Below are 12,133 nucleotides of genomic sequence, written 5' to 3'. Positions count from 1 at the left end.
TGTCACTTGTTGCCTGGGAGAAGAGGTTGACCCCTACTTTGCTACAACCTCCTTTCAGGTAGTTGTAGGGCGTGATAAGGTCTCCCCGAGATGGAGATGTCAATGCCAGAGTCTGTTTGAATACAGGTTAAATTTTTGTGTGCAGTGGAGATTTTTGTCCTTAGGAATGAATCAGTTCCAGTTTCTCCTGTAGTGTGCACGGGTTGCAGTCCAGCTCAGCTCTTCAGTGGAGCAGGCCATCATGGCACACCAGAATCAGGTTTGGCTGCCAAAGAGGACATCCCAGATGACGTTCACCAATGTTTCAGGAGACCCTTTCACATAACATTAGCCTTAGTTTTAAGTTGGCTCTTTCTTGAAGGTGCCCTTGGATTCCAGCTTCAGTTCAGTGGTTTTGGAGAATCATTGTTCTCCTGTTGAACATTTAAAGTGCAAAACCTTTATGTTTGCACAAATGTGGCTATACCTGGTTGCCTGATGCCAGTGCTGTGGTTACTGTTCACTGGGGTGCAATCAACAGCCCTCTGCAGTCCCCCCCGTCATGCCCATCCCTCCTCCATCCCATTGTGTGGGTCAGCATTTCTGTTCTAGTTCTACCAAAAACTTTATTCTTACCCCAGATTCCCCCGCTAAAATGCACAACTTCTGGTTATTGTTCTCACTAATGATGATAAAAAGGCAAAAAGCCCTTTGCTCTTCTTAACCTAGCATATGTGCTGGGAATGGGGGCTATAGACTTTCACAAGTTTATACACTTTCTCATATGTGGTTCTCCATCATAAGGGTTGCAGGGTTGACACATCTGTACTCCAAACTTAATGTGAAAACTAGTTTTCTATCTACTTGTAAAGAAGAGATCACAATAGAAACTTACTCATTCCACTTCCATTCAGCTGATTTATTTCTGTACTGGTATTTTTCCAAATCCATAACAATGGCTTGACATAATCTTGGATGAAAATTTTGTTACCATCACTGTCAAACCTAAGGAAAATCCTATTTCAGATAATTTAATTTAATTTATTGAGAATGTCTCTCTTCTTATTTTTTAGCACTTCTTACCAGTCACCGACTGCCAGTTTTCTGCCAATTGATTCTTAAAGTTGGAAACTTTCTGAACTATGTAAGTAAACTGATTTCTTTACTTGCTATATTCTAAAGATAACAGAAAATACAAGGCACGACTTGGCAACTGAAGGAAGAAACTTTTTTTCTGTATCTTCTAGGGGCATCACACTGGAGATGCTGGAGGTTTTAAAATTAGTGCCTTGCTCAGACTAAAAGAAACAAAAGCAAACCAAAGCCACATCACTCTGCTTCACCATATTTTGGAGGTACAACAAAACTGGGAAATTATTCCTGTGTGCATCATTCTCAAATATTAATTCCCCAGAACCTAAGGGGCTTTCACTTCAGTAGTATCCCTCCATTGCTATCTGGATGGTGAACCTCCGTGCATGAAATACAATGAAATCTTTTCCACATTTCTCTGTGCAGATGGGATCAAACTCATTTGCAATAATGTTTAGAGAGTTAGCACTAGGTTTCCTTTCTCAAGTTCACTTGACATGTCTGCTTGCTGTTTTCTTTATCCTCCAACTGCTCCCTTGCACTGACGTATATCCTAAACGTATCTGTCAAAGGAAATTTATTTTGGTGGTATGAAGACAACATCAGCCTGCACACTGTGGCAGCTCATGGGATGGAAGCCTGAGCACTTAAAAGAGCCTTTTGCTTTCTTTTTAACTCCCTGTGGGTGCTAACATGAGGAAAAGAATGAACAAGACTGAATTTATCCCTGTAGTTATAAGAACGAAACTGGGGTGTTAATTTTTCAGTCCTGATGTTGTCCAGCTGAAAAACTTTCATACCCTTAGACTGCCTGTGTAAGCTAACAATTTTTTTTCCCTTCAATTTTAGGAGGTCGAAAAAAACCACAGAGATCTGCTGCAGCTTCCCAGAGATCTTGACTTTGTTTCCAAGGCAGCAGGGTAGGACGTTATTGTTTGTTTCTGTCATGTATGAATTGCCAACCTCTTTAAATCTAACGAGGAGCTGAGTCATTTTATGGTGGTGTAATAAGGTCACAGGACTTCGCTGCTGTGGGAGAGAGTGGTTGCCTTCCAACACCAAACAATGTTGAGATTTATGAATCAACCTGGCTAACTTTTATGTGGGGCTCAGTGTGATTTTTCTTTTGATTGTTGCAGTACTACCTTAGTAGTAAAACTGTGTAGACAGGAAACTTCCCTCATTTTCAAGGACTAGATTCTTCTTCCACATATTTCAGTAGAGACATAACTTCCCTGAAATTTCTCAGTCATTTTTAGTTGCAAGCCCATCAGGAGGTGCAGAGCAGGGGTAAGGAAGGAATGACTGGGATGATTTATGGCAACTGGGGGACCTCAGGACTCCCTGAGTTGAGTATCAGCACATTTCTAATATATGTGGGTAGAAAGAAAAAATCTGTTTCCTCAGACTTTCAGCTTTCATCCCATGTGCCTGAAAGGCTCATGAGTCTACCAGCAGCTCTTTCTGTTTAGCTCAGATGAATCACATGGAGATATGTTAAATTACGTTAATCAGAATCCACATTTGAAGCACCAGGATTAACATCTTTAATCCTTTTATGAATTCATGGGATTAATAGGAACCTTGAAGTGTTTTAGATTTGTAACTTGAAGCAGGGGTAACTTCTAAATCTGGAGATGTACTGACATTTATAATGTAACAGCTACATAATTTTTTAAAAGTATTTTAATTTGGTAGTTGAACAGAAACCACTACAGCCTTTGTGAGTTATCTTTGCAGAATTTAAATTGGATGTTGCCCTGAACCATGAATTTCTTCTTGGATTGTATCATAATAGAAATACTTTTCTTATCCGAAACAAGATCTTGCTCATCAATGATACAAATATGCTCTTCTTTACGAAGTAATTGCCCTCTAGTTCAGTCAAACTCTAAAACTTACAAAATTGATTTGCTAATCAACCTGTGGAGAACTGTGGGCAATGCAAACCCTGCAAGGGACTCTTTTAGGGCTGCTTACATGTGGATGCACCGTGAAAGACCAAGCCAGGTTTTGCTGATTCAGTAGATTTTGTCTGGCACGAAGAGTAGTTCAGAAGTACAGAGGATGTTGGTTTGGCAGTGTTTGGGTTTGGATCTCCACATGAGCTAAAGTAACTCAGAGAAGAGATACAATTTTGGACTATAAATAGACTAGGGAGAAGAGGCAAGGAGGGAAAAGAACTAGCTAAATAAGGACACTATTGGCACGGGGAAGATGAGCTTGTGTTGCCTATGAATAAAAATAGGCTGGAAATTTTTTGGAGTTTTTTGAATACTAGGACAGGGAGGTTCTGTGAGGTTCTTCCACAGTCTGCCCAGGGAGATAGTGAGGGCAAAAGCACAGATTCTTTCTTAGATGAAGATTTGAGCACATAAAAAAAGAATTCACATAGAGGAGAACCACCTGCAAAAGCAGGGCTGGACAATTAATTCTACATTCATTTGCAGAGATTATAATGTTTGTAATAACCTTATAGAAAACAAAAGACTTTCCCCTTCAATGTATCTTTGTGGACCTTTCAGAATCCACATTGGTGTCATGCAGGCTGAGGCAGGTGCCAATTTGAAGAAACTGTTGGAAATAGAGAAACGTTTATTGTCATCAACAGACGATTTAAAAGTACAGCATGGACAATTTGTTCAAGTAGGTCATGTGAGTGTGGCACATTTCCCACATTTCTTCCTAAACCCCCTCTGCTCAAAGGCACTGTGATTCAGGTTGCAACTGGATGCAGAGCCCTATGGGAAAGGGGTCATAACTACCCTCCTCCTGTGTCCTGATGGAAGGAGCATCCCGGATTTTCCTCCATTTTTGTAACGTGATACTGGGATATGGAAACAGCTGTAATATTGGGATATGGCAACAGCTGAGGACCAGACAGCTGTTTGTGTGGGTAAAAGAAAGGAAGGCCCTAAATATGAAAATTAGGCTGCAACTATAAATGTGTACGGTACAGTACAGAAACATGCTTTGTTTGGGGGTTAAAGTGAACAGATTTGCAATATGCTTTTTTTCTCCATACATATTTCCTAACATCCTAGCTTTTCATATTTGCAAAACAGGTCACTTAACTAAAGCTAAAAGGTAGAAATCCTGGTGCTGTATTTCCCTTGGCCAGTAATCCCAGGTAGTGCCTAATTTCCACGGGGTTGTATGGAGAAGTGCAACTTTTATCATGGAATGAGCTGCTTTGGGCCAAATGAAATGAGGGGAAATGCAGATGGTTTGATTCAGAAGTAAATATCACACACTGTGAACCAGCCTTATTTGTCAGTTTTTTAAAAACTGACTGCTCTGTGTTAACTGGCTCGAGTCTTGTGGGCAGCTCAGAACGTGCTACTTCTTAATTTGCATAAGTTGTGTTGCAAAATGTGTCTCAGGACAGCCTCGATGCTTCAAAGGACCTGCAGAAGGAGTTTGTCACCATTGAAAAGAAGAAGGAAGAACTTGCTGATTATCTTTGTGAAGACCGAACAAAATTGTCTTTGGAAGATGTGTTTAGCACAATGAAAACCTTCAGAGAGATCTTCCTCAAGGCCTTACAGGTGGTTTGCATTTGTGAATGTTTAGAAATAGGTTGAGAACTTTTCTTTTTTTCTTATGCAAGAAAGAATTTGCTTTTTCTTCTATTTCAAGCTGGGCTACCTAACCCTGGCTGCAGAAGTAAATGAAAGTAATTTTATGTGCTTGCAACCTGCAGTGGCAAATGGGCATGTGGACAAATATAAAATGGGATTTTTTTTTTTTTTTGCAATGGGGAGCTAAGGACCCTCCAAGTTGTTTTTTCCACTGTAAAATTATTAGCCAGTCCTCAGTGCAATAGGAGCTTCATGGCATGTGAAGGAAATGCAACATGACATGCTTTATAGGCTTTGCAGATAGGCCAGAGGTAGATTTTCCAACAGGCAAAGCCTAATTGGAAGATATGTTTACATGACAGTATTTCATTGTACTAGTTAGTTCCAAACAGTATGTTTTGGATTCCCAAGAAACCCCTGATTCTCCCAAGAGATTATATTTGGCACTTTATTAACTTATAGGATTGTGCTCCTTGCAATAAGGGGTCAGAAAACAGCAACTTCCCTGTAAAAGCTGTGTAGAGAACCTCCCAAGCAGTAAGCCTCCAGTAAGCTTCCTTTTCACAACCCCAGCTACACACTAATGTATGTTCCTCTAGGGTTTTCTTAATGCCAGGGGACAGTGGCTTCACATTTATATATTTTAACAGCAATAATTTCCCACTCCTGTGCTGACTCCAGGAGAGGCCCAGCCTTGGATTTGCCTTACGTAGAGGCAACCATCCACCTTACAAAAAGAATTGCAAGAACACAGACAGCTCTGCTGGTCAAGAGAGGCTGGAGGAGTGCTTTAGGGCAGACCATAGCTTCAGATGAAAACAATGGAGTTTCTGAGGAAGTGGCAGAAGATGAAAAATACATCCTGTACTGTTCCCACTACCTGCTTCTCCTGTGGGGCACTGGGCTGTAATGTTCCAAGCAATGCAGATACCCAGGTTCTGAAATAATGTGATACTGCCACAGACAGTCTGGAGAACAAACCCTACAAACCACAGATGTTTTGGCAATATGCTTGATCCTCAAAGTTTATAAAACTCTGAACATGAAGGAAAGAATTAAGGGAGTCAGGAACAGAATGGCTCAGCATCTGTAGAGAGCTATACTGGAAATTTACTGTGAGGGGTAATTCCAGGTACTGCAGTTCTTTTAAGAAACAGTCGTAATAAAGGCTGTGTAGTGTCCTAGTATAGCTGCAGGAGATGTAAACTACATTTCTGGGTGCTGCTTGTTCACAGCCAGGTTGGAGCAACTAGAAGGAAGCTTCTTTTTATATACCAAACACATAAACTCCCTTTCATCCTACTTTCAGTTCCATTTCTCAGCAGCACCTCCCCTTGAAGGTACCACAGCTGTTAGCCATGTTGTGTGCATCTCGTACCTTCACTGCAGACCTGTAAATAATCTCCTCTTCCTTCTGGCCTTGCTTTTTCTCCCTATGGCTGCAGTTTGAGGTGAAAAGTTGAAGGTTTTAATTTTTAAAGCATCTTTTTGTTCTGTAATTTTGATTTTTACTACAATCAGCCACAGCCATCTTCTCTTCCCAGTGCCATTTATTTTAAGCTTTAATGCTAAGGTGTAACTTTTATTTTGAGATCAGTCTTCTGTGTAAAGCAGGTCTCTTAGTGCTACCAAAATCATTAGTGCTATCTTTCCATTCCCACATCAAATAAGAAGGGAAATAGTTTTGATAAATAGTGGTTCTTCATGTCTCCGAAGCTTACCTACAGAAATTTTGGTTTTGTTACTTTGTATAAACAAGATCTTTCTCCCTTCCCTGAGGGTTCTTTCCAACTTCTTGTCCTCCAGGTAACAAAAAGTGAGCCACACAAATGGAATTACTATAATAAGGTTTTGCCATATTTCTCTCCATCTCCTTGAAGAGAGTAAAAAAAAAAAAAATCTCCAAAACTGATGCATGAAAGGGAACTGGTTCATCACCCAGGGCTGATGACTGTTTCACCAGTTCTCAAAAAATAAAAGGAGCAGATGGCAGGAGGAAGGAGACAGGGAGAAAATAGCTTCTCAGCTCAAGGAAAAAAAAAGCCAGAATTGGAGTTATGCTGAGAACTGAGTGGTAAAATTGTGGGGAAAAGAATCACTGTGTGATTATAGGGGATTGGGGGGAAACATTTGATTTCCCTTAGCATTTGCAGCTGTTTAAAGAAGGGAGGTCCCAACATAGAGACAGTCCAATCTTGGGAAAAAGAGAAAAAAATATTAACCAAAATCTACTCTAGGAAGTACTCGGTTGGTGCCAGAGGTTATACAGACAGCTCTGCACAGGGATAGTTCCTCGCAGTGCTCCCCTGGGACAACTGAGCTGGAGCAGCTGCTCAGTAGGGTGCCTGTGCTGTTGGAACAGGATGTGCTTTAGACAGTGTGGGGATAAAGAGTTGTCATGGAGCATCTTTTAATTCAAAGATAAAGCAAGTATCTATCATCCCACGAAGTGCAAATCCAAAGCAACATCGTTTTTCACTGAATCTCATCCCTGCAGCTGCTTTCAGTAATCCAGGAGGGTGGAGAGGGGATTGTGAATATTCATTCCTCTGCCTTGCAACCACTTTACCTTCTCGGGCTTTCTTGTGTTGAAGACACTCTGTTAATTTGCATTGAATTGTTATGTGGGGATTTTATTTTTTTTTTTTTTACAATTTTTCTGAAAGATTCAGTTCAGGCTTACTTAATCTATAAATTTATTCTTAATGTGTTTCAGTTTGTTCTAACTACTGTGTGTGCTGCTCAAGTAGCAGGACAATGTATCCATGAATTCATCTTCTTTATTTCTTGTGTCATATTATGTAGAAACCTTCTCCCAGGACCCACAAATCTGCAAGTCTCTCAACAACCATAATACTTCAAAGACTTCGTGGTAAGGCACAGCAAGAATTAATCAGGCAAGCGTGTAGGAGGCATAGATTGATAGAAGGCTTCTAGCCCTCCAAAAGACTTCACTGCCTGTACCTCATTCTTTCAGAAGCACCCTCTATTCAGGGCCAATAGATCCTTTTCTTTCTTTTTCAAGAGTACACTGTTTTTCTTTCCTTTTCTAGGAATCCAGTGAAGGTCCCTATAGCCTTGAGCCTGTAATGCTCCTATATTTCAGACAGAATAACTCTGTTGATGTTCACAAGTTTATTCGTTTGGAAAGTTCTTAGGACAAAAGGATCCTAGGCTTTTAATTTCTATGAAGGCTGTAAGAAACTTGTGCATGTTTCCTGGGACTTATTCTGCCCATCTTATGGAAACAGTGGCAGATGATCCATAGAAATCAACCAGGTTTGTCACTATAATGGGAAAATGTATTTTCTGCTTCAAACTCTCTGCAAAGAAGACCAGACATGTCTCATCAAGAATCCTATCTGCACCAAATCATCAATATCTTTCTGGATGTTATTAAGTCTTTTCATATGACACAAATCTCTGTGACAGCAGGCCTTATAACTACTGATCTATCTGCAGCACATAGGTTAGCTACTCACTGGTTGCAATCAAAAGCAGGGAAGCTTCCAGGTGGGATGACAGTGTTCTGGTGATGACTACAGCTCTGGAACAAGGACTGCATTTAAGAAAATGGCTTTTATCATCTTAATGTTCTGCTACAGGCATCTCAGTTGTTCAGAACTACTTTTTCCTAAAATTGTGCTACTTATCAAAACCCAGAAATACTCTTCCACTGAGTAGTGCTCTTCTTTTACTAGTGATAATCGTTCAACTTCTTTTTCTTCCTCCACTAATCATATCATTCTGGTACCAGCAGCTCTGTGGAAACCAGAGTCCTGCCTGTCTGCATAAATCCCAACAGGATTTATGCCATCCTGGCAGTTATGTGACTGGTACCAACAAACATCCAGCCTAGCCTCTGCCCCTGAACACTAATGCAGAAATACTGCTGGCAAATTTAACGGGAGCCTGAAGAGAAACTGTGAATTGCTGTTTAACACAGTTGAACAGTTCCTGAAAATTCTGGTAGAAATCCCTGAATACAAACAAGGTTGCTACGGGATAAATCTCTAGAATGCTAATTAAGTTAAACTAATGTTCTGTTTTGTGGACAAAGGGACTAATTAAGAAGAATGCATTTCAGTCCATAGTGAAAAGTTGCAGTTAAAGCTGATTAAATAGTTTGCTGGTAACATCATCACATGGAGAAGGGCAAAGGGATTGACCAGGAAGCTCCGTTCTGCTGTTTACCCCCAAATCCCGGCAGCTGAGATTTTTAAGTGTGCATAGGTCATGTCAGAGTAGCTATTCATTGCAAACTGAGTTTCTTAACAAGCTTTTCCTTCAGTAACTCTTATTTACTTTTTTATTTGTTATTCTGTTCGAATGCAGGAAAATCAAGAAAGGAAGGAGCAGGTTGCAAAGTCTGAGAAAAGGAAGAAAGAACTTAAAGGAGAAGATGTAAAGAGGCTAAAGAGAGAGTATGGAAAGTGCAGTACATTTAACAAAAATTGATTGTTTTTATTAGCCAGTCTTTTGTTAATTAGAAGGAATTACTCCGTAAACTGTGGCTGATCTAATACAATGAGAGTGATTTTGCCATGGATGATGTTGTCAAGCAGATAGTGTATTAAGACATCAATTATCAATTTTCCAGTGCAAGTGAATGCTTGGAAGAAATCATGATAGGGATGCTGGAAAAAATGTCACCCACCACTTTGCTAAGAGGTGAAGGGTATCCTGCTATCGCTCTGCATAGTTGTTTGGAGACTTTTAGGGGTATGGAAAGCTGCACAGACTCGAAATTCATGCAGCATGTGTCTGGTGTTATTGTTACCACAACTTTGCTTTTTTCTGATCAGAGATCTGATTCCTTAAAGCAGTTATGTCTGTGCTTGAAGGAGTCTCTGTGCTCTGCTGAAGCACAGCTGATTGATGCAGTAAAGCACTTGCTGTGCTGGGCCTCCCTGGGTGTGAAGTACATCTAATGCTAACATTGGCATGTGTATATTTTAAATTTTTATTTTGGCAAATACTTGGCATCCACTTTTATTGAAGATTTCTGCCAATAACATTTGGTTATGATTCTTGGTTCTTCAGAGGACCGCTGCAAAAAAGGCATTAGTAAATCTGAGTGGAGTTCATGCACATTACACTGGATGATCAACCCTTGGAAGAATGTGTTTTTTCTTGTAGCTGGTGTCTAAATAGATGGCCTTCTTTTCGCTCCTCTTTCACTGTTATCTTTAGAAATACAATTTTAAAATACATAAAATCCATTGAAAACTGACCAAAACAAAGTTTTTAGTGTTGTCTTGACAAGTTCTATCACAAATGTTTTGCATACTTTGCAATCATAACACACTGAATGTAAAGCTGCAGATTAAAACAATAAACCTTTATGCTATAAATACAGAAAAGTAATTTAGTATATGATAAAGTGAAATTAAAAGCAAACGTCACCAGTTGTAAGAATTAAAGGGCTGCTTGAAACCTATAAAGAAAAAGAGCACCAGACCAGAAGAACCTTCTGTATTTACAACAGGAGGTTTAGGTGGAACTGTTGTTATTTTTGGTCCTTTGTGAGAAGGCGGATTTAATTCTAGGGGGGTATAAACTTAAACATGAAAGAGCATTTAGAGTCTGAATTATTTTTCAGTACTTGTTTTAGAGTCTGAATTATTTTTCAGTACTTGTTTTAGAGAACTGTGCATAGCAGTGGTAACAATGAGAATCAGGAATCTTTATAATCTATTTTGATCTTGCTCAGGATATGGTGACGTAAAATACGGAGGGTGTCAGCCCTGGCATCACAGGATGTTGAAGCTCATCTTAACATTCTTCAGTCTATGTAAAAACTTTTTTCTTTCTTTTTTTTTTCTTGAATCATATAATCAGCAAGTTAAGTCTTTATTTTCTGAGGAAGGGAATGAAAAGACAGTAAATCAGTTGAACCCCTATCAGCACGTGCTTACAGGATTATCAAGGCCTGGTTTGGTTCCACAAAGAATGAAGCACACCTTTAACTTTGCAGGTATCTCCCTTGGTGCCAGTGATATGCAGCACACAGGGCAATCCTGCTTAAGGTCCCAGTCCTGCAGCCTTTGAATCTCTGACCTTAACCGCAGTCACATGCTCCGTCAGTGTGAATATCTGGTTTATCCAGTTGTCTGAGGATCATTTCCCTGCAGCTGACAGATCTGCCAGGGACAGCACACAGCAGCAATATCCTGTAGGGCAGGCAATAGTCTTGCTCTCCTCAGTTCAATCAGGAGAGGTGAAGGCAGAAGCCCCCATCGCTGATGTGTCATTAACAGATTACAAGGGAGGGCTTGAGGTACTGAGGGCTGCTGAGAACCAAGCCAAGTCAGAGATTGTGGTTCAGACGTATGGTAAAATTAAGAGAAATGAGCAATATTCTACTGGATTCCGCATATTAAAAACAGGTTTTCTGTGAATAATATTTAAGACAGGATTTCCAAAATTTGGTGACAGGCTCCTGATTATTTTAGGGACTCTGACATTTAGATTTTGGGGGTTTTTTTAACTTCTCTGAACATGTTTACATATGTATGTACATTAAGATTTTTTTCCCCATGTTTGATAGTGGATTAAGCAACTCTCCTGCTTTATTTTCTTCAGCTTCTGTTGCAGCATCTTCCATTACTGGGCATTTAAATTCTTCTGGAGAATTCCGTCAGATACTTGCAAGGACTATATTCTATATGTCACTTCAAGAAAAACATCATATATTATATATGTGTTATTTCAAGAGAAATGGCAACCAGAGGTTTTTTTAGCTAACCAAGTGGAAAAATGAGCTGCTTCTAATGGAAATTTTGGAGCTCAGCTAATGACCAGAGTAAGCAACAGAACAAAAACACTTAAGAATAAAATATGCAAATGTGCAGTTAAGTATCTGGTGAGAATTTATGTGTGTTACTATAATACTGTAACTGCAGCAGAAAATGAAATGGTATTAAAAGATAAAGAGCAAGTAAATTTTGATGAACAGTACAGGAGTTCCAGAGCATAACTACCATTGTTACACATAGAAACCAACAGCAAAAGCAGATCTCCATTCCAATTTCATATATTGACATATCCAGGGTAACATACAAGAGCTTTTCTCTGGCAAAATTCTTATTATATGTACTTACACAGGACTTACTCATTTGACTGTAAGTATCCAGCTGATACATGATAAAATGTCACCAACAGAAATTGGTCTTGCAATAGTAAAAGCATCTAGTCTTCAAGAGCTGGGGAAATCAGCTAATATTCTGCTGATAAAAGCTTACTGGATTACTGTTGTATTGCTTGGATTTGTTTTTTTTAAAGCACCTAATAATGGTTTAAAAACTGTGTATTGAGGATAAGTGCAACTTTCAGTGTGCAGTTTTCTTACAACAATTATACTATAACACGTTTGTAATCCAGGGTGTATTCCCCTTTTGTATGTCTTCATTTTAGTAAACAGAGCTAAACAAAAGTACCTGAATCTGTGAATTGCAGGTTTAAATCACACACTAGCAAAT

The sequence above is a fragment of the Manacus candei genome, unplaced genomic scaffold (genome assembly GCF_025592945.1).
Source record: "Manacus candei isolate 608988 ecotype Guabito, Panama unplaced genomic scaffold, ASM2559294v1 h1tg000113l, whole genome shotgun sequence".
Classification (NCBI taxonomy): Eukaryota; Metazoa; Chordata; class Aves; order Passeriformes; family Pipridae; genus Manacus; species Manacus candei.
Note: the sequence above shows the minus strand (reverse complement) of the source record.